Here is a 22,071-nt window from a genome sequence, read left to right on the forward strand (position 1 = left end):
GCGATTGCCTAGGGCCTCGGACTTTGAGGAGGGTCCTCCATAACCGTAGCATCCCCGTATGCCAGTCCACCAGTCAAGACGGGCAACAAATACTAGCCTCATTGTTAATTGCATATAGTTGAATTGTCACTCATCTGCAATTAAACCAATTAATGTTGCTGTTTCAAAGCGGGTCCTGCCTTCTGAAAGTTTGCGTAACAAACACATCCTTCAGGTGCTGATGCAAAAGGCTAAATAGGCACGCAAAGAAGTCTAGCGAGTTTGGTGGTCAGTAAAGACTGATAAGGAATTTTAACATTGTTGCTGTTTAATTACAATGGCGAATCCATCATGGCGGAGAAAATTAATCGTATATGGAAGTTTTAATCGCAGGTTAGAATTGTAATCCCCGATTTGTTAATCTGTGTTTAAAATTAAAAACCCAAATCAACATCCTTGATTATCTCTAAACTTTGCATAATTTAATCCTTGTTGGTGCAACCCACCCTAAATGTAACGTGCTCCTTCTCAAAGGTTAGTGTTGAGAAAATATCAGATGTTTAAACAGGCTTGGGAAGATTACTCTTAAAATAGCCTAGTTCACTACAGATTACAAAATACACGCTTTAAAAAGTCATTTGTAACGTATTTCGTTAGATTACACAAATTTTGTAACTTAATCTAAATACTACTGTATAATGCTTTGGAATACCAATAAGGTACTTATGTAATACAAAAGGTCCTGTAGAGAAAAAAGACGACCTGTTTTTCCTCTGCATAATATTTTTAACAAAATCAGTTTTCTACAGTATTTAAGGAATTTAGAAAATAAAATAAGAAAAATGTACACATCATCTGGTTCATTTATTTCATTTAGTGGAGTGTATGTAAACAATAGGCCTATCTGAAATATCTTAGAATCAGGACAGTACTAAATAAAAATAAAATGCAATTTTTATGATCCCTCTTAATTTAGCATTTTCTGCAAGGGGTATGAAATTTATGAGCAGAACTGTAGCTTAGGATGCTTTTGCAGAGTGTCTATAATAGCCTAATATCCTACTAATACTAACACTACTACTGCTGCTGCTACTACTACTACTATACCCAGAGGAAAAATGTATTGCTCGGTGGTTGCTCTTCCTAAGCTCAGGAGACTTAGATGAGATTCTCATATATCTCTCATTTTAGTATCAACCGCATTTCAGATGTTTCTTCTAAAATTCCTTAGGAGAAATAGAAATGAGACATGAGAAATATTTGAAAGAAAAAAAGGAGTCAAAACTGAGAATGTGGTGGAAGAAACATAGAATATCTCTTTATTGTCTTGTTGCAATCTCTATCTATTTTAATGCTCAGAGTTTCCTCTTTCTAAGCTCATGTGACTTAGTTGTGATTCTCATGTATTTCTCATTTTAGTATTAACAGTGTCTGAGATGTTTCTCCTAAAATTCCCTAGGAGAAATAAAAGTAGACACAACTGAGATATGAGAAAGTTCTGAGGGAAAGGAGTCCAAAATGAGAATGGACTGTGAGAAACATGGGAGATCTCTTTATTGTCTTGCTGTAGTCTCATTCAAGACTCTTATAAAATCTTTTACTCCTCAGAAGTTGCTCTTTCATTTTTTTCTTGGGATTTTCACCTTTAATGGTCAGGAGAGTAGGAGTAGAGGCAGAAGACAATTGGACAGGCGAGAAGGAAATGGGAGCAGGAAAGTACCATTAGCTTGTACTCGAATTCATGCTGTCTGGGGTGCAGTTGTGCCTTCATGTCGATGTGCTGCCCACAAAGCTATGGCTCTGACAGAATTTACTCACGCTCAGGATACTAAGAAATGATTCTCTTACAGTATATGCCTCGTTGAGATATAAACTTTGTCTTAAGATGTCTTCAATTCTTTTAGGAGAAACGTTAAACTTTTACCAATATTATAGAAACTAAAAGTATTATTTAGTATTATTTGCTTGAGTCTGCTGCTTCTCAAACTTGTCTCCTGAGACAGAAACACTAACACTCTCACAATGTTTTCCTTTAAAGTTTTATAAGAGATCTCAGCAACATCACACACTGTGCTCAGATTTTTCTCCTTAGCTAGAGACTCTGGATCTCTCACATTTATCTTTTTTAAAGCTTTATAAAAGATCTCAGCAACATCACACACTGTGCTCAGATTTTTCTCCTAAATTAAGACTCTGGTAGTCTCATATTTGTCTCCTTCCAATGTTTCAAACCAGATCTCCACAACATCACACACTGTGCTTAGATCTTTCTCCTTAGCTTGAGATGCTGGATCTCTCACATTTGTCTCCTCAAAAGTTTAGAAGAAAAAACAGAGGTGTTAATTATCGGACCTAAAACCTCCACATTGTCACAAACAGAGCCAGGAGAAACAGGTAAGTTGAAATACAATGGATTTATTGACTGTAAGCAGAGGGAGTGATGAGAGAACCAGGTGAGTGACTTGAAGACTTCAGGTCTCCTTTAATAGAGCTCTGAATACTTGATTCTCGGTTGAGTGAACGCTGTGCAAATTGTCTGCTGCTGCTCTCCGGTCTTATTGTTTTATTTATTTATTTTAAGTTATTATTTTTTACGGTGTCTTCAAGTTGGTGAAAACTGAGAATTTCTCTTTTGGCTGAGTTCCTATTGATTGGTGCAATATTCAATTCAAGCAGTTTACAAGCTGAGGCTAAAGCTAACCTGGGAATCTTCCTCCGCTGCTGCCGTCAGAGTGGTGCCTACACCGGGCCTGGTGTTAGGCGTCTTCTGGATTAACTGGGTGTCGACAACTGTTGTGATTGCTTCATCTGAGTTTTTGCCGCTGAATTTTCCTCGGACTTCTGCTGCATCTGGGCTGCAAGTTCTGGATAATAATTATTATGTCTTGGATCTGCCCGGTGAGTGTCTATTCTCCACGCGACATTGGAATAGTGAACGGCACTTCTCTGATGTCTTCTCATTTCTACCGACTATGGCAATTACGTTCACTTCATCTGAATTTATCCGTTTGAATGATCGGTCAGTTATGCTGCCATCAGACACTTTTCTACGATGCGCTGGTCTGGGGATTCTTCGTCGATCACGATATATTCACCGTGGCGCTCGTTCTACTCAGCATACACGGTCGACTACGACTGCAATACCAAGCAATATTCCTGTAATATTGTCTAATGAGCGACCGTTGCGGCGACGCTGTTTATCCCCGTGCGGGGTGATCTTGAATCACCTTCGGTCGTTATGGCGTCTCAGCATTACTTTTCATCACAAGAGTCAAATCAGTTTGAGATTAAAGCCTTGCTAAATGCAAGATCAGTATTGAACAAAACATTTTTACTGAATGACTTCTTTTTATTAAATAATCTAGACTTCTTATTCATTACTGAAACCTGGTTTACGGCTGATGATCTAAGCCCTTTATCTGAGCTTTCCCCTGTACACTGTAACCATTTTAGCTGCCCCAGAACTTCTAGTCAGGGTGGGGGAGTTGCTGTCATTTTTAAGGACCGGTTCAAATGCAAACTCTTGCCTGTCAATGTCTACTCTAGTTTTGAGGTTTTAATGTGCAAGGTGGAACTTTCCAGTCCCCTACTTTGTGTTTTGATATACAGACCTCCAAAAACTAACAATGACTTTTTAAAGGAGTTTTCAGATTTTTTATCAGACGTGGTTCCAAGTGCTGATAATCTCTTGATTGTTGGTGATTTTAATATACATCTGTGTTGTCCTTCGAGACCTCTTTCAAGAGATTTTGTACAATTTCTGGACTCTTTTAATCTTACGCAATATGTCTCAGGTCCCACACACAAGCTGGGTCATACTCTTGATTATGTTTTCTCATCAGGTTTCTCTGTCAGTAATGTAACTGTTAGTGAGGCCGGTCTGTCTGACCACTGGCCGGTATTGTTTGACAGTGTGATTACTTGTTCTAGCCCTGTAAACCAGTCTTCTACTTACCTTTCTCGATCTATTAACCCCTTCACGGCCCTGCAGTTCACCAAAGCTTTTATAGCCCTGCCAGCTCACAGTAGTGTCCTGGCAGCACAGGGTATAAGTGTTGATGAGTTGACAAATAGTTTTAATTCCTCTTGTTTAGCAATCTTACATGTCGTTGCTCCTCTCAAATCCAAAAAGATTAAACCAAAAAATCAGCCATGGTTTAATAACAACATTAAAGCTTTAAGGAAGGATTGCAGAAAGAAGATGGAAAAAGGATAAATTACAAATTTCATATCAACTCTTGCAGAGCAGCTTGTCTAAGTTTCAGGAAGCCGTCTCTTTGGAACGGGCAAAATATCTTTCTAATTTAATTTAAAAAAAATTCTCATTGTCCAAAGATTTTGTTTTCTACGTTGAATTCAGTGTTAAATCCATCTAGACCAACTGGCCCAGATCCTAGCTTGGAGTAATGCGAGAAGTTTTGTAACTTCTTCATTAACAAGATTGCTTCTATCAGGGTGCCGTTTCTCTTTTTGAGTTGTCAGACATTATTTTAAATATGAAATCAACTACTTGCTCTTGTGATGTTGTTCCTACAAAGCTGCTGAAGGATGTTCTGCCCTCTGTTTTGCCTAGCTTACTTTCTATTATTAATGGTTCTGTACAGACAGGCATTGTCCCTTCCTGCCTTAAAAAGGTGGCAGTCCAGCCTTTACTCAAAAAAACAAACCTTGATCCCACTGAATTAAATAATTATAGGCCTATTTCAAAACTGCCGTTTCTGCACAAAGTTTTGGAAAAAGTTGTATTAAACCAGATTTCCCTTTATCTAAATTCAAATGATATTCTGGATCCTTTTCGGTCTGGTTTCAGAGCAAAACATAGTACTGAGTCAGCTCTTTTAAGAGTAGTAAATGATATCTTGTTATCTGCAGACTGTGGTAACTGTACTATTCTCTTATTGAGCGCTGCCTTCGATACAGTAGATCACAGCATCTTGTTAAAAAGATTAAATCTTGAGGTTGGCATTTGTGGTACTGTATTAGACTGGTTTGCATCGTACCTCACAAATAGGAGTTTTTCGGTGAAAATTGGTGAATTTTCATCAAGATCAGTTCCCATCGCTTGTGGGGTATACAGGGCTCTATTTTGGGTCTAATTTTATTCTCCCTGTATTTGCTCCCTCTTCGTTTTATATTTGAGTCTCATAAAGTTTCATACCATATTTATGCAGATGATACTCAGCTTTATTTTCCTCTAAAATCAGGTTCTGATTCAGTGTCCTCCTTGCTGGCTTGTTTAGAGGACATCAAGAATTGGATGGAAAACAATTTTCTACAGTTGAATCAAAAAAAGACTGAAGTTATGTTGTTTGTTCCTTCTCACCTTTTACAAAACTTAAGACCTACTCTGGGCCCTTTTGAAGACAACATCCATGAAAAGGTTAAAAATCTGGGAGTTATTTCTGATCCTGAATTAAAATTTGACAGACAAATTAACTCTGTAGTCAGAGCCATTTTTTTGCAGCTTAAGGGGCTTCGAAAGCTGAAAAGTTATCTTAGTTTTAACGATTTAGAGGTTGTTATTCATGCATTCATTTCAACCAGGCTGGATTACTATAACGCTCTTTATGCCGGAATTAACCAGTTCTCACTATCACGTTTACAACTGGTACAGAATGCTGCTGCTCGCTTTTTGACAGGGACAAAAAAGAGGGAGCATATTACCCCTGTGTTGGCTTCACTTCACTGGTTACCTGTTAAATTCAGAGTTGATTTTAAGGTTTTAGTTGCACTTCATGGTCTTGCCCCAATTTACATTTCAGATCTTCTCCATTTTTAATTTTTATTTTATTTTATTCACAGAAATGACTGAACAGATTTTTGATATTCACTACCGTTCCCGAGAAATTCCTCTGGAAAGTTGACTGTGCCTGTGTTTGTCGTCTTTTGCTCGTAAGCTTATCATGCTAATAAGTTACAGGCTAACCAGTTACCATACTATTTAATGCGACTCTTCAGCTATCAAGTTAACCATAAGCTGCGTTACAATTAAATTAACTTTGCATATTACGCTGGTTAAAATGCTAAAGCACTATATTGGGGAGCTCATTCTCACACCTTAACCTCTCCTCAGCAACCTATTGAACGTGAAGTGACCGAGTGGCGCTCTGCTAAGCCGCTGTTTCGTGAACCGTTGGGTCGTGGGTTTGAATCCGGTGTCACACATGTCCAGACCAGCATATTTGCTGTGGCAAGAAATGATGCTGAAGTTGCTTCTTTTCCAGATGTTGTGCTTTTCAAAGTATCATCTCATCTAAGCTTATTAAATAGTACATATCTATATACAAAATCTTAATTTTGAGTTGAGTCACTTGAATTATGGAGCTTCAGAATCTGTGTAAATCAAAAGGCCATAGCTCTGAAGATTCTATACAAATTCAATGTGTAGCAAGTCCCTTACGAAAATTAACCATGGTTTTACTATAGTAAAACTGTAGTTAACCATGACTGTAGTAACCGTGGTTTTTTGGTGCAAACCATGGTTCTGATACCATGGTTTTACTACAGTTATATAAACCATAGTTCATTTTGCAATTATGGTTTTCTACCAAAACTATAGATAAATCATGATTACTGCAGTAAAACCATGATTAATTTCGTAGTTGCTATGGTTTTACTACAAAAACCATAGTTAAACCATGGTTACTACAAAAAAACAAACAAAAAAAAAACATGGTTAATTTTCATAAGGGGTGTTTAACCGTGGAAACCGTGCGCAACGTTTAAAAACATCCGAATAAAGTCCCAACTTTCAAACAGGCCAAAAACAGCCCAAACGGGCTTGGCCCCGGTAATCGCTGCTAGCAGCTATATTTAGGGGCCAAGCCCAGAATGGGCTGTAGCCCCTATTGAAATCGTATGTTTTCTTTATTATTAGGGGCCAAGCCCAGAATGGGCTGTAGCCCCTATTGAAATCGTATGTTTTCTTTATTATTAGGGCCAAGCCCAGAATGGGCTGTAGCCCCTATTGAAATCGTATGTTTTCTTTATTATTAGGGCCAAGCCCAGAATGGGCTGTAGCCCCTATTGAAATCGTATGTTTTCTTTATTATTAGGGCCAAGCCCAGAATGGGCTGTAGCCCCTATTGAAATCGTATGTTTTCTTTATTATTAGGGCCAAGCCCAGAATGGGCTGTAGCCCCTATTGAAATCGTATGTTTTCTTTATTATTAGGGCCAAGCCCAGAATGGGCTGTAGCCCCTATTGAAATCGTATGTTTTCTTTATTATTAGGGCCAAGCCCAGAATGGGCTGTAGCCCCTATTGAAATCGTATGTTTTCTTTATTATTAGGGCCAAGCCCAGAATGGGCTGTAGCCCCTATTGAAATCGTATGTTTTCTTTATTATTAGGGCCAAGCCCAGAATGGGCTGTAGCCCCTATTGAAATCGTATGTTTTCTTTATTATTAGGGCCAAGCCCAGAATGGGCTGTAGCCCCTATTGAAATCGTATGTTTTCTTTATTATTAGGGCCAAGCCCAGAATGGGCTGTAGCCCCTATTGAAATCGTATGTTTTCTTTATTATTTATTATTATTTTCGTCAATGGCAGTCTATGGCAGCCCTATGAAGGAAAATAGGAAAATGATGAAAATAGGCACAGTTGTAGAGATGGCCATGACTAGTGATCTGACCAACTTTGGGGTCTCTAGAACCAACTCTATAGCGCCACTACCAGTTCAAAAATTCAACATTGAAATGGTAATAACTCACAAACCCCTAATTCTAGAAAAATGAAACTTAGTACACCTGATTAAGCTCTTCGTGCTGAACACATTCAATAGCTTACATTAAGACTCCAACCATGACTGTAGTAACCATGGTTTTACTATAGTAAAACTGTAGTTAACCATGACTGTAGTAACCATGGTTTTGGTGCAAACCATGGTTCTGATACCATGGTTTTACTATAGTAAAACTGTAGTTAACCATGACTGTAGTAACCATGGTTTTACTATAGTAAAACTGTAGTTAACCATGACTGTAGTAACCATGGTTTTACTATAGTAAAACTGTAGTTAACCATGACTGTAGTAACCATGGTTTTACTATAGTAAAACTGTAGTTAACCATGACTGTAGTAACCATGGTTTTACTATAGTAAAACTGTAGTTAACCATGACTGTAGTAACCGTGGTTTTTGGTGCAAACCATGGTTCTGATACCATGGTTTTACTATAGTAAAACTGTAGTTAACCATGACTGTAGTAACCATGGTTTTACTATAGTAAAACTGTAGTTAACCATGACTGTAGTAACCATGGTTTTGGTGCAAACCATGGTTCTGATACCATGGTTTTACTATAGTAAAACTGTAGTTAACCATGACTGTAGTAACCATGGTTTTACTATAGTAAAACTGTAGTTAACCATGACTGTAGTAACCATGGTTTTGGTGCAAACCATGGTTCTGATACCATGGTTTTACTACAAAAACCATAGTTAAACCATGGTTACTACAAAAACCATAGTTAAACCATGGTTACTACAAAAACCATAGTTAAACCATGGTTACTACAAAAACCATAGTTAAACCATGGTTACTACAAAAACAAACAAAAAAAACATGGTTAATTTTCATAAGGGTGTTTAACCGTGGAAACCGTGCAACGTTTAAAAACATCCGAATAAAGTCCCAACTTTCAAACAGGCCAAAAACAGCCCAAACGGGCTTGGCCCCGGTAATCGCTGCTAGCAGCTATATTTAGGGGCCAAGCCCAGAATGGGCTGTAGCCCCTATTGAAATCGTATGTTTTCTTTATTATATTATTATTATTTTCGTCCAATGGCAGTCTATGGCAGCCCTATGAAGGGAAAATAGGAAAATGATGAAAATTGGCACAGTTGTAGAGATGGCCATGACTAGTGATCTGACCAACTTTGGGGTCTCTAGAACCAACTCTATAGCGCCACCACCAGTTCAAAAATTCAACATTGAAATGGTAATAACTCACAAACCCCTAATTCTAGAAAAATGAAACTTAGTACACCTGATTAAGCTCTTCGTGATGAACACATTCAATAGCTTACATTAAGACTCCACCCATTACAGTAGCGGCCATTTTGAAAAGTACAGTATTCTGTCTTTTCGCTACTCCTCCTTCAAAATTGATCCAATTCTTCCCAAAATTGGCTCAGATGATCTTTGGACTGAGCCGCACAGAAATGACTGAACAGATTTTTTTTATTCATGTTTGTTCAAAAGTTATGATGTTGTGAACTTAACGAGGTCGACCCGAAATTGGTTCAGAGGCTGTATCTCGGCCAAACTTTGATCAATCGAAACGAAACTTGGTACGCATCATCAACACCATGATCTGAGGGTCCATGCCAAAGTTGGGAATAGCGCCACCTATGGGTCGTGACATACCAAAAATTCACATTGTCGCTTATAACTTTTGAAGAGTCAGTCAGAAAAATATAATATTTATGTCTATGGATTCCTTGGGTCATGCCGATTCTGACGATGTCTCATTTGTCATTTTCCATTAATGTACGTATCAGCCATATTGAATTAAATGAAAAACAGTTTTATTGCTACTCCTCCTTCAAAATCTGTCCAATTCTTCCCAAACTTGGCTCAGATGATCTTTGTACTGATCAGCACAGAAATGACTGAACAGATTTTTGATATTCACTACCGTTCCCGAGAAATTCCTCTGGAAAGTTGACTGTGCCTGTGTTTGTCGTCTTTTGCTCGTAAGCTTATCATGCTAATAAGTTACAGGCTAACCAGTTACCATACTATTTAATGCGACTCTTCAGCTATCAAGTTAACCATAAGCTGCGTTACAATTAAATTAACTTTGCATATTACGCTGGTTAAAATGCTAAAGCACTATATTGGGGAGCTCATTCTCACATCTAAACCTTTCCTCTGCAGCCCAGTAAAAGTGCGTCAACTGAGTGGCGCGCTCTGCTAAGCCGCTGTTTCGTGAACCGTTGGGTCGTGGGTTTGAACCGTGTCACACATGTCCAGACCAGCATATTTGCTGTGGCAAGAAATGATGCTGAAGTTGCTTCTTTTCCAGATGTTGTGCTTTTCAAAGTATCATCTCATCTAAGCTTATTAAATAGTACATATCTATATACAAAATCTTAATTTTGAGTTGAGTCACTTGAATTATGGAGCTTCAGAATCTGTGTAAATCAAAAGGCCATAGCTCTGAAGATTCTATACAAATTCAATGTGTAGCAAGTCACTTACGAAAATTAACTCACAAACCCCTAATTCTAGAAAAATGAAACTTAGTACACCTGATTAAGCTCTTCGTGCTGAACACATTCAATAGCTTACATTAAGACTCCACCCATTACAGTAGCGGCCATTTTGAAAAGTACAGTATTCTGTCTTTTCGCTACTACTCCTTCAAAATTGATCCAATTCTTCCCAAAATTGGCTCAGATGATCTTTGGACTGAGCCGCACAGAAATGACTGAACAGATTTTTTATTCATGTTTGTTCAAAAGTTATGATGTTGTGAACTTAACGAGGTCGACCCAAAATTGGTTCAGAGGCTGTATCTCGCCAAACTTTGATCAATCGAAACTAAACTTGGTTTGCTTCATCAACACCATGATCTGAGGGTCCACGCCAAAGTTGGGAATAGCGCCACCTATGGGTCGTGACATACCAAAAATTCACATTTTCGCTTATAACTTTTGAACAGTCAGTCAGAAAATATAATATTTATGTCTATGGATTCCTTGGGTCATGCCGATTCTGTCGTTGTCTCATTTGTCATTTTCCATTAATGTACGTATCAGCCATATTGAATTAAATGAAAAACAGTTTTATTGCTACTCCTCCTTCAAAATCTGTCCAATTCTTCCCAAACTTGGCTCAGATGATCTTTGTACTGATCAGCACAGAAATGACTGAACAGATTTTTGATATTCACTACCGTTCCCGAGAAATTCCTCTGGAAAGTTGACTGTGCCTGTGTTTGTCGTCTTTTGCTCGTAAGCTTATCATGCTAATAAGTTACAGGCTAACCAGTTACCATACTATTTAATGCGACTCTTCAGCTATCAAGTTAACCATAAGCTGCGTTACAATTAAATTAACTTTGCATATTACGCTGGTTAAAATGCTAAAGCACTATATTGGGGAGCTCATTCTCACATCTAAACCTTTCCTCTGCAGCCCAGTAAAAGTGCGTCAACTGAGTGGCGCTCTGCTAAGCCGCTGTTTCGTGAACCGTTGGGTCGTGGGTTTGAATCCGTGTCACACATGTCCAGACCAGCATATTTGCTGTGGCAAGAAATGATGCTGAAGTTGCTTCTTTTCCAGATGTTGTGCTTTTCAAAGTATCATCTCATCTAAGCTTATTAAATAGTACATATCTATATACAAAATCTTAATTTTGAGTTGAGTCACTTGAATTATGGAGCTTCAGAATCTGTGTAAATCAAAAGGCCATAGCTCTGAAGATTCTATACAAATTCAATGTGTAGCAAGTCCCTTACGAAAATTAACCATGGTTTTACTATAGTAAAACTGTAGTTAACCATGACTGTAGTAACCATGGTTTTACTATAGTAAAACTGTAGTTAACCATGACTGTAGTAACCATGGTTTTGGTGCAAACCATGGTTCTGATACCATGGTTTTACTACAGTTATATAAACCATAGTTCATTTTGCAATTATGGTTTTCTACCAAAACTATAGATAAATCATGATTACTGCAGTAAAACCATGATTAATTTCGTAGTTGCTATGGTTTTACTACAAAACCATAGTTAAACCATGGTTACTACAAAAACAAACAAAAAAACATGGTTAATTTTCATAAGGGGTGTTTAACCGTGGAAACCGTGCGCAACGTTTAAAAACATCCGAATAAAGTCCCAACTTTCAAACAGGCCAAAAACAGCCCAAACGGGCTTGGCCCCGGTAATCGCTGCTAGCAGCTATATTTAGGGGCCAAGCCCAGAATGGGCTGTAGCCCCTATTGAAATCGTATGTTTTCTTTATTATTAGGGGCCAAGCCCAGAATGGGCTGTAGCCCCTATTGAAATCGTATGTTTTCTTTATTATTTATTATTATTTTCGTCCAATGGCAGTCTATGGCAGCCCTATGAAGGGAAAATAGGAAAATGATGAAAATAGGCACAGTTGTAGAGATGGCCATGACTAGTGATCTGACCAACTTTGGGGTCTCTAGAACCAACTCTATAGCGCCACTACCAGTTCAAAAATTCAACATTGAAATGGTAATAACTCACAAACCCCTAATTCTAGAAAAATGAAACTTAGTACACCTGATTAAGCTCTTCGTGCTGAACACATTCAATAGCTTACATTAAGACTCCACCCATTACAGTAGCGGCCATTTTGAAAAGTACAGTATTCTGTCTTTTCGCTACTACTCCTTCAAAATTGATCCAATTCTTCTGAAAATTGGCTCAGATGATCTTTGGACTGAGCCGCACAGAAATGACTGAACAGATTTTTTTTTATTCATGTTTGTTCAAAAGTTATGATGTTGTGAACTTAACGAGGTCGACCCAAAATTGGTTCAGAGGCTGTATCTCGGCCAAACTTTGATCAATCGAAACTAAACTTGGTTTGCTTCATCAACACCATGATCTGAGGGTCCACGCCAAAGTTGGGAATAGCGCCACCTATGGGTCGTGACATACCAAAAATTCACATTTTCGCTTATAACTTTTGAACAGTCAGTCAGAAAAATATAATATTTATGTCTATGGATTCCTTGGGTCATGCCGATTCTGTCGTTGTCTCATTTGTCATTTTCCATTAATGTACGTATCAGCCATATTGAATTAAATGAAAAACAGTTTTATTGCTACTCCTCCTTCAAAATCTGTCCAATTCTTCCCAAACTTGGCTCAGATGATCTTTGTACTGATCAGCACAGAAATGACTGAACAGATTTTTGATATTCACTACCGTTCCCGAGAAATTCCTCTGGAAAGTTGACTGTGCCTGTGTTTGTCGTCTTTTGCTCGTAAGCTTATCATGCTAATAAGTTACAGGCTAACCAGTTACCATACTATTTAATGCGACTCTTCAGCTATCAAGTTAACCATAAGCTGCGTTACAATTAAATTAACTTTGCATATTACGCTGGTTAAAATGCTAAAGCACTATATTGGGGAGCTCATTCTCACACCTTAACCTCTCCTCAGCAACCTATTGAACGTGAAGTGACCGAGTGGCGCGCTCTGCTAAGCCGCTGTTTCGTGAACCGTTGGGTCGTGGGTTTGAATCCGGTGTCACACATGTCCAGACCAGCATATTTGCTGTGGCAAGAAATGATGCTGAAGTTGCTTCTTTTCCAGATGTTGTGCTTTTCAAAGTATCATCTCATCTAAGCTTATTAAATAGTACATATCTATATACAAAATCTTAATTTTGAGTTGAGTCACTTGAATTATGGAGCTTCAGAATCTGTGTAAATCAAAAGGCCATAGCTCTGAAGATTCTATACAAATTCAATGTGTAGCAAGTCCCTTACGAAAATTAACCATGGTTTTACTATAGTAAAACTGTAGTTAACCATGACTGTAGTAACCGTGGTTTTGGTGCAAACCATGGTTCTGATACCATGGTTTTACTACAGTTATATAAACCATAGTTCATTTTGCAATTATGGTTTTCTACCAAAACTATAGATAAATCATGATTACTGCAGTAAAACCATGATTAATTTCGTAGTTGCTATGGTTTTACTACAAAACCATAGTTAAACCATGGTTACTACAAAAAACAAACAAAAAAACATGGTTAATTTTCATAAGGGTGTTTAACCGTGGAAACCGTGCGCAACGTTTAAAAACATCCGAATAAAGTCCCAACTTTCAAACAGGCCAAAAACAGCCCAAACGGGCTTGGCCCGATGTCGCTGCTAGCAGCTATATTTTTATTATTATTTTAGGTCAATGGCAGTCTATGGCAGCCCTATGAAGGAAAATAGGAAAATGATGAAAATTGGCACAGTTGTAGAGATGGCCATGACTAGTGATCTGACCAACTTTGGGGTCTCTAGAACCAACTCTATAGCGCCACCACCAGTTCAAAAATTCAACATTGAAATGGTAATAACTCACAAACCCCTAATTCTAGAAAAATGAAACTTAGTACACCTGATTAAGCTCTTCGTGATGAACACATTCAATAGCTTACATTAAGACTCCACCCATTACAGTAGCGGCCATTTTGAAAAGTACAGTATTCTGTCTTTTCGCTACTACTCCTTCAAAATTGATCCAATTCTTCTGAAAATTGGCTCAGATGATCTTTGGACTGAGCCGCACAGAAATGACTGAACAGATTTTTTTTTATTCATGTTTGTTCAAAAGTTATGATGTTGTGAACTTAACGAGGTCGACCCAAAATTGGTTCAGAGGCTGTATCTCGGCCAAACTTTGATCAATCGAAACTAAACTTGGTTTGCTTCATCAACACCATGATCTGAGGGTCCACGCCAAAGTTGGGAATAGCGCCACCTATGGGTCGTGACATACCAAAATTCACATTTTCGCTTATAACTTTTGAACAGTCAGTCAGAAAAATATAATATTTATGTCTATGGATTCCTTGGGTCATGCCGATTCTGTCGTTGTCTCATTTGTCATTTTCCATTAATGTACGTATCAGCCATATTGAATTAAATGAAAAACAGTTTTATTGCTACTCTTCCTTCAAAATCTGTCCAATTCTTCCCAAACTTGGCTCAGATGATCTTTGTACTGATCAGCACAGAAATGACTGAACAGATTTTTGATATTCACTACCGTTCCCGAGAAATTCCTCTGGAAAGTTGACTGTGCCTGTGTTTGTCGTCTTTTGCTCGTAAGCTTATCATGCTAATAAGTTACAGGCTAACCAGTTACCATACTATTTAATGCGACTCTTCAGCTATCAAGTTAACCATAAGCTGCGTTACAATTAAATTAACTTTGCATATTACGCTGGTTAAAATGCTAAAGCACTATATTGGGGAGCTCATTCTCACATCTAAACCTTTCCTCTGCAGCCCAGTAAAAGTGCGTCAACTGAGTGGCGCGCTCTGCTAAGCCGCTGTTTCGTGAACCGTTGGGTCGTGGGTTTGAATCCGGTGTCACACATGTCCAGACCAGCATATTTGCTGTGGCAAGAAATGATGCTGAAGTTGCTTCTTTTCCAGATGTTGTGCTTTTCAAAGTATCATCTCATCTAAGCTTATTAAATAGTACATATCTATATAGAAAATCTTAATTTTGAGTTGAGTCACTTGAATTATGGAGCTTCAGAATCTGTGTAAATCAAAAGGCCATAGCTTTGAAGACTCTATGCAAATTCAATGAGTAGCAAGTCCCTTACGAAAATTAACCATATATAAAACTGTAGTTAACCATGACTGTAGTAACCGTGTTTTTTTGGTGCAAACCATGGTTCTGATACCATGGTTTTACTACAGTTATATAAACCATAGTTCATTTTTTTCTACCAAAACTATAGATAAATCATGATTACTGCAGTAAAACCATGATTAATTTCGTAGTTGCTATGGTTTTATTACAAAAACCATAGTTAAAACATGGTTACTACAAAAAAAAAACATGGTTAATTTTCATAAGGGGTGTTTAACCGTGCGTTAAGTGTTTAACCGTGGAAACCGGGTGCAACGTTTAAAAACATCCGAATAAAGTCCCAACTTTCAAACAGGCCAAAAACAGCCCAAACGGGCTTGGCCCCGGTAATCGCTGCTAGCAGCTATATTTTGGTTTTGTTTCTGTTTGTTTCTTTTGTTTGGTGATGTTTTGTATTATTTTGTATTTAATGATTTATATTTTATATTGTCTTAATGATTTTGTTAGCTGCTATTTCTGATGTCTTTGGCTGTGCAGCACCTTGGTCAGCACTTGTTGCTTTTAAGGTGCTATATAAATAAACTTGATCTTGAAGTGATATCCAATTGGAGTGACACGGTGGGGAACTGAATCGAGTCTCTTTCACAGGGAACCAGGAGATCGTGAGCTCAGGGGAACAGGAGTCAACACCAGAGGATTGCAGGAGAATTTCTAGCAAACAACAGGTAAGGCAACACCGGTACGTATGAGTGGAGCCGGGTAACTGTTCAGGGTAGTGAACCATAGACCAGACGATGAGTGTCAGCGAGAGCGTACTATTTAAGGAGGTGGTGATGAGGGATTGCAGGTGCGGGTGATTAGAACTCACGTTATTGTGATCTGGTGATTGCTGTTGACAGCGGTGACTGTGACTCTCTGACACACATGTAATAACCTAGAACACTAACACTTGATGGCTGCTCTGTAAATCCTTCGTCATCAGTTAGGAATTTAGGTGTGCTATTTGATAGCAATCTTTCCTTCGAAAGCCACTTTTCTAGCATTTGTAAAACTGCATTTTTCCATATCAAAAATACAGTGCCTTCCATAAGTATTGGAACAGTGAAGACAAAATTGCTCTGTTGGCTATGGAGTCAAGACATTTGCAAATATGATGAAAAGATGAATATGAGACAAAACTACAGAATGCCAACACACAGATGTTTTACCAGCTAAGAAGTTCAGCACTTTTAGAGTTTCATCCCTCTATCTGATGTGAGCATAAGTATTGGAACAGTTGCCTCACAGGTCTTTCTAAGTAATCAGCTGTGTCCTGTTGCATTAATTCTTCATATATTAAAAACAGGGAATGTGTCGTATCAGTTATATCCATTACTTCTGTATTCTGAATCTTGCATTTGATGATGACACACACAAACCAGGATGAAGACGAGGGAGCTGACTTTGAGAGAAAAGCAAGCAATTTGGATGCTAAAAGAAAAGAGGAAGTCCGTTAGAGCTCTAGCAAAAACAAAGGGCATGGAGAAATCAAGAGTTTGGAAACCACCAGCAACCAACAACGACCTGATCGGCTGAGAAAACAACAGTAGTTGATGACAGACAAATCACAAAAGCTGTGAAAATGAATCCTAAAAGACGTGTCTGTAAAATCACCAACAACTTCCAGAAAGCTGGGGTGATGCTCTGACAATCTACTGTCCTCAGGAGACTTTGACACAGAATTACAGATGCTACACAGCAAGATACAAACCTCTGACCAGCTCCAAAAATAGAAAGGCAAGATTAGAGTTTGCAAAAAAGCACAAAGGTGAGCCAGAAGAGTTTTGGAACTGTGTTTACGGACAGATGAGACAAAGATGAACCTTTATCGAAGTGATGGGAAAGCAAAAATGTGGAGAAAAAAAGGGAACTGCAGTGATCCCAAGCATACAGCCTCATCTGTAAAGCATGGTGGAGGTGGTGTCATAAGCATGGTGGAGGTGGTGTCATGGCATGAGCATGCATGGCTGCCTCTGGAACAGGCCCTCTCAACTTTACTGATGACTTGATGTATGATGACAGTAGCAGAATGAATTTGGAAGAGTACAAAACCATCTTGCCTACCAATATTCAAGAAAATGCCACCAGATTTATTGGGAAGTGCTTCATATTGCATCAGGACAATGACCCAAAACACCCTGCCAGTTCAGTCAAGGAATTTATAAGGGCAAAGAAATGGAAAGTCTTAGATTGCCCAAGTCAATCTCCAGATTTAAATCCGATTGAACATGAATTTCACCAGCTGAAGAGGAGAGTAAAGGCAGAAACTCCCCAAAACAAGCAGCAATTGGAATTGGCTGCATTAAAGGCTGGGAAAAGTATTCAAAGTCTGGTGATGTCTATGGGTCACAGACTCACTGCTGTGATTGTGTGCAAGGGATCTGCAACTAAATAATAGCTTTTAATCTTTTACATCTGCCTTAAGTTCATCTGTCCCAATACTTATGCTCGCATCAAATGGTGGGATGAACTCTAAAAGTGCTGTCCCTTTTTATTTGGCAAAACATGTATGTGTTGAAACAGCTAATAATAAAATGTGACATTCTGTAGTTTTGTCTCATATTCATCTTTTCATCATATTTGTAAATGTCTTGACTCCACAGCCAACAGAACAATTTTGTCTTTACTGTTCCAATATTATTGGAGGGCACTGTATATCTAAATTGTGACCTCTGCTCTCAATTTCAAATGCAGAAATGTCAATTCATGCGTTCATGACCTCAAGGTTAGGTTATTGTAATGCTTTATTGGGTGGTTGTTCTGCACGCTTAATAAATAAACTCCAGCTGGTTCAAAATGCAGCAGCTAGAGTTCTTACTAGAACCAGGAAGTATGACCATATTAGCCCAGTTCTGTCAACACTGCACTGGCTCCCTATTAAACATTGTATATATTTTAAAATCTTGCTAATTACTTATAAAGCCCTGAATGGTTTAGCACCTTAGTAGTTGAGCAAGCTCTTATCGCATTATATTCCTCCACGTTCGCTGCGTTCTCAAAACTCTGGCCGTTTGATAATACCTAGAATATCAAAATCAACTGCGGGCGGCAGATCCTTTTCTTATTTAGCGCCCAAACTCTGGAACAACCTAACACTGTTCAGGAGGCAGACACACTCTGTCAGTTTAAATCTAGATTAAAGACCCATCTCTTTAACCTGGCTTACACATAACACACTAATACATTTCTAATATTCAAATCCGTTAAAGGATTGTTAGGCTGCATTAATTAGGTCGACCGGAACCGGGAACACTTCCCATAACACCCGATGTACTTGTTACATCGTAAGAAGAATGGCATCTACGCTAATATTAGTCTGTTTCTCTCTTATTCCAAGGTCACCGTAGCCACCCAGACCCAGTCCGTATCCAGCCCAGATGGTGGATCAGGACCTAGAGACGCCCTCTACAGCCCTGAATGTCAGTGGAGACCATGACAACTATGAGCCCCAGAGACAGATCCCGAGTGAAGACCTTGTCTCCTAGACGGCCATTGGGACAAGACCACGGGAACCAGATGAGTCCTCTGCAAAATCTAACTTTGCTGCAGCATGGAACAACCTGCTGGTTCGTCTGACCAGAACTGGCCCCCTGACTGAACCTGGTTTCTCCCAAGGTTTTTTTCTCCATTCTGTCACTGATGGGAGTTTTGGTTCCTTACTGCTGTCGCCTGTGGCTTGTTTAGTTGGGGACACTTAATTTCCAGCGATATCATCAACTTGATTGCACAAATACTATATAAACTGAACTGAGCTGGATGATGACATCAGTGAATTCAACGATGAACTGCTTTTAACTGAAAATTGAGTGTTTACTATTGCCCTTTTGCATTATTGACATTATTTTCCTATTTAATACTGTAAAGCTGCTTTGACACAATCTGTATTGGTAAAAGCGCTATATAAATAAAGGTGACTTGACTTGACTTGCCCTAGGACTGTGCCAGCATGGGACTTGTCTATAGTCCTGAGGGTCCCCAAGGGTCCTCCCTTTGAGCCTGCTTCAAACAGTTGGCTTAAGGGTCATGATGCTCAAAACCACTCTGCTTTTGGCCCTAGCATCTGTCAAGTGAGTAGGTGACTTGCAAGCCCTGTCTGTCAGTGCTTCCTGTCTTGAGTTTGGACCCAATGACTGTAAAGTCGTTCTTCAACCTCGCAGCAGTTACGTACCGAAGGTGCTCTCAACACCGTTTAGAGCCCAGGTCATTTCCCTTTTAGTCCTCCCTGGAACGGATGGCGAACAGGGTCCCAACTTGTTGTACCCTGTCCAGGCACTACGAGTTTACATTGAGCACTCTGAGTCTTTTAGACAAACGGAGCAGCTTTTTGTGTGCTTTGGAGGCTGCTCTAAAGGGCTGCCGGTCACAAAGCAAAGACTATCTCATTGGATAGTAGATTCTATAGCCCTGGCTTATGCCTCAGCTGGCTTGCAATGCCCTATAGGTGTGAGGGCCCATTTCACCAGAGGAATGGCCTCGTCTTGGGCCTGGTGTAATCTTTATTGGGGAGATTTGTGCGGCTGCCGGCTGGTCATTGCCATCTACCTTTATTAGATACTACAATTTGGACGTCCCTGGGGTCTTGTCTGCTTAACATTCACTCATCCCCCCCCACACCAAGCTGACTTCAAAGAACTAGCGGCGACGAAAGCTGACGGTGTTGTCACCTCGCGTTGGCAGCCTCGGACCAAAAAGCTGCACTCAAACACACCGCACAGACTACAGCCAATGGCAAACTAACACGTGCGTCTTGCGCATGCGTGAGAGGAATTAACTGTCTATATCAGCAGCTATCAATAGTATATATTCGTCATTCAAAAGGAGAAACTGAAACAAAGATATACAAGATAAACGCAGATAAACATGTTGAATCGGGAAAACTGCTGCCGACGTGAACCCGATGAGAGCCAACGAGTGGAACACACCAAACAAACTAGCCCAACCGTTGCTCGCCATCAGCCCAATGTTGGCCGATGGCAGACCGTTGGCTTGGTGTGTCCCAGCCTTTATGTTAAGTAGACCTCAGAATGTTTTTGGGTCTCTGTGTGGCTCAGGTTTATGGAGCCCACACTGAGTGTTCCTGGGCTGAGCTTGCAGGGCAGGCTTAGTTCTGCATCTGCTTATAGCATGGCGCTACTGGATGCTTTCCCCATACAGTCGTCAGTGACGACACAACGGGAGTTACCTTTCGATAGGGAATGCCTGAGATAAGGGAACGAGCGTTTTGTGTAACTAGCCGTGCTATAGCTGCATGCAAATCATTTCAGTCGTTGATTCTGATGAAATGGCGCTCCGAGCCGACTTGTATAGCAATCGGCTCCGCCCCCTCTGGCAGGCTCGAGCGCCATTGGTTTATGCTGCTACACAAACGTTAACAAATCAGGCTTCAGTAACAGATTAACAGGAGTTTCCCCATACAGTCATCAATGACGACGCAACACTCATTCTCTTATCTCAGGGAACCAAGGTTACGTGAGTGACCGGAGCGTTATTCTAGGATTTCCTGCTGAAAGCTTTGACCGTTTAGTTGTTCTCTGGTTTACTTGGGGTACAACCCATTCTGCGAATTAAGTTTTCATCTAGAGAAAATACATTGCAACGGACACAGAGCTGATTGAGCAATATATTAATATTTAACAACATGTACATTTAGGTTTCAGGTTTAGTGTTGGATGTAACCACATATTAGCCTACGAGCATCTTTAGCTATCACTTATGAAAATTAACCATGGTTTTAGGCCCACTACAAATAAAACCAAAAAACATGGTTACTATAGTTAAACTACGGCAACCACAAGTTAACCATGGTTTTGCCACGCTAACCATATTGTAACCATGGTATTTGTGCTAAAATGTTAATGATTAACATTTGTGGTTATACAAATGGTAATCAATATTCCAGTGGTTAATTCAAATGGTAATGGTTCAAACAAAAACAGGTTTTTGAACATTGATGGTTGTGCACAGTCTTAGATTTTTGATATGTTTACTTTTTTTGTCATTGTACTTTTTTTTTTTAATTGTATTTCAAAAGCCTAACCAGGGATTGGGGTTGCAAATTAGCCATTGGCTAGAAGCCTGTATGTAGAGCATCTGTAATGTTATTCTGCATTGTCCCTGTTAAATAAACAACTAAATAAAATAAAATATGCCAACACAAAACAAACCATGGTACTACACTTTTACTATAATAAAACCACGGTTAATTTTCATAAGGGTAAATACATAACATAAAAAAAAAATAAGCTTACCATTGCTTTTTTGCTCGTTTCCTAATAGCCTTGTAATAATCTGGCACTGTTTTTACACATATAGGCCTATTAAAGTCACGTAGCCTAATCTGTTCACTAAAAATAATAATAATGAATTAGCAATTGTTGTTTAGAGTGGTGTAGTCTACATTGTTTTGACTCATTATCATGTGGATGGATATTAGTTTGAGGAACTGATTATAAACTGGCCGTGAGCTACCAGCGAAAATTATTATAATAAACCAGCAGCCCAGTAGCGGTCCAATGTCGGAAAAGTGGCTGCTGCTTCCGGTGGTTCGCTAGAAAAATGATGTACAAAACACAGATGAACCGCAGTCGCTATCCACCACTGGGCCTCCAACTTCACCACCGTCGGTCCACTGGCCCGCTGCCGGTCACAGCTGGGTGTCAACCAATAAAGTTCAATCAAATCTGTATCCGAATCTGTAACTCAACTTTCACAGTTTTTATTTGGCTATTCCATA

At 39.2% G+C, this 22,071-nt stretch overlaps 1 protein-coding gene and 1 long non-coding RNA gene across 4 annotated transcripts in view; one reads left to right on the forward strand and one right to left on the reverse strand.

Annotated features, from left to right (window-relative positions):
- Positions 1-2,823, reverse strand: part of LOC131530840 (interferon-induced protein 44-like) — a 16,543-nt gene extending 13,720 nt beyond the window's left edge. For both annotated transcript variants that reach the window (XR_009268516.1, XR_009268513.1), the window contains exon 1: positions 2,681-2,823. The gene's annotated coding sequence lies outside the window, so the exon portion shown is untranslated. The remainder of the gene's footprint in view (positions 1-2,680) is intronic.
- LOC131530841 (uncharacterized) overlaps positions 1-21,390 on the forward strand; it is a 23,308-nt gene extending 1,918 nt beyond the window's left edge. The window contains exons 1-3 of one of the 2 annotated variants that reach the window (XR_009268517.1): positions 2,752-2,877; positions 15,948-16,024; positions 18,676-21,390. This is a non-coding gene — a long non-coding RNA (uncharacterized LOC131530841). Of the gene's footprint in view, positions 1-2,751; positions 2,878-15,947; positions 16,025-18,675 lie in introns of those variants that run through there. The other variant, XR_009268518.1, reaches the window with a different exon arrangement.
- The last annotated feature ends 681 nt before the right edge of the window (positions 21,391-22,071 follow it).

The sequence above is a fragment of the Onychostoma macrolepis genome, chromosome 22 (genome assembly GCF_012432095.1).
Source record: "Onychostoma macrolepis isolate SWU-2019 chromosome 22, ASM1243209v1, whole genome shotgun sequence".
Classification (NCBI taxonomy): Eukaryota; Metazoa; Chordata; class Actinopteri; order Cypriniformes; family Cyprinidae; genus Onychostoma; species Onychostoma macrolepis.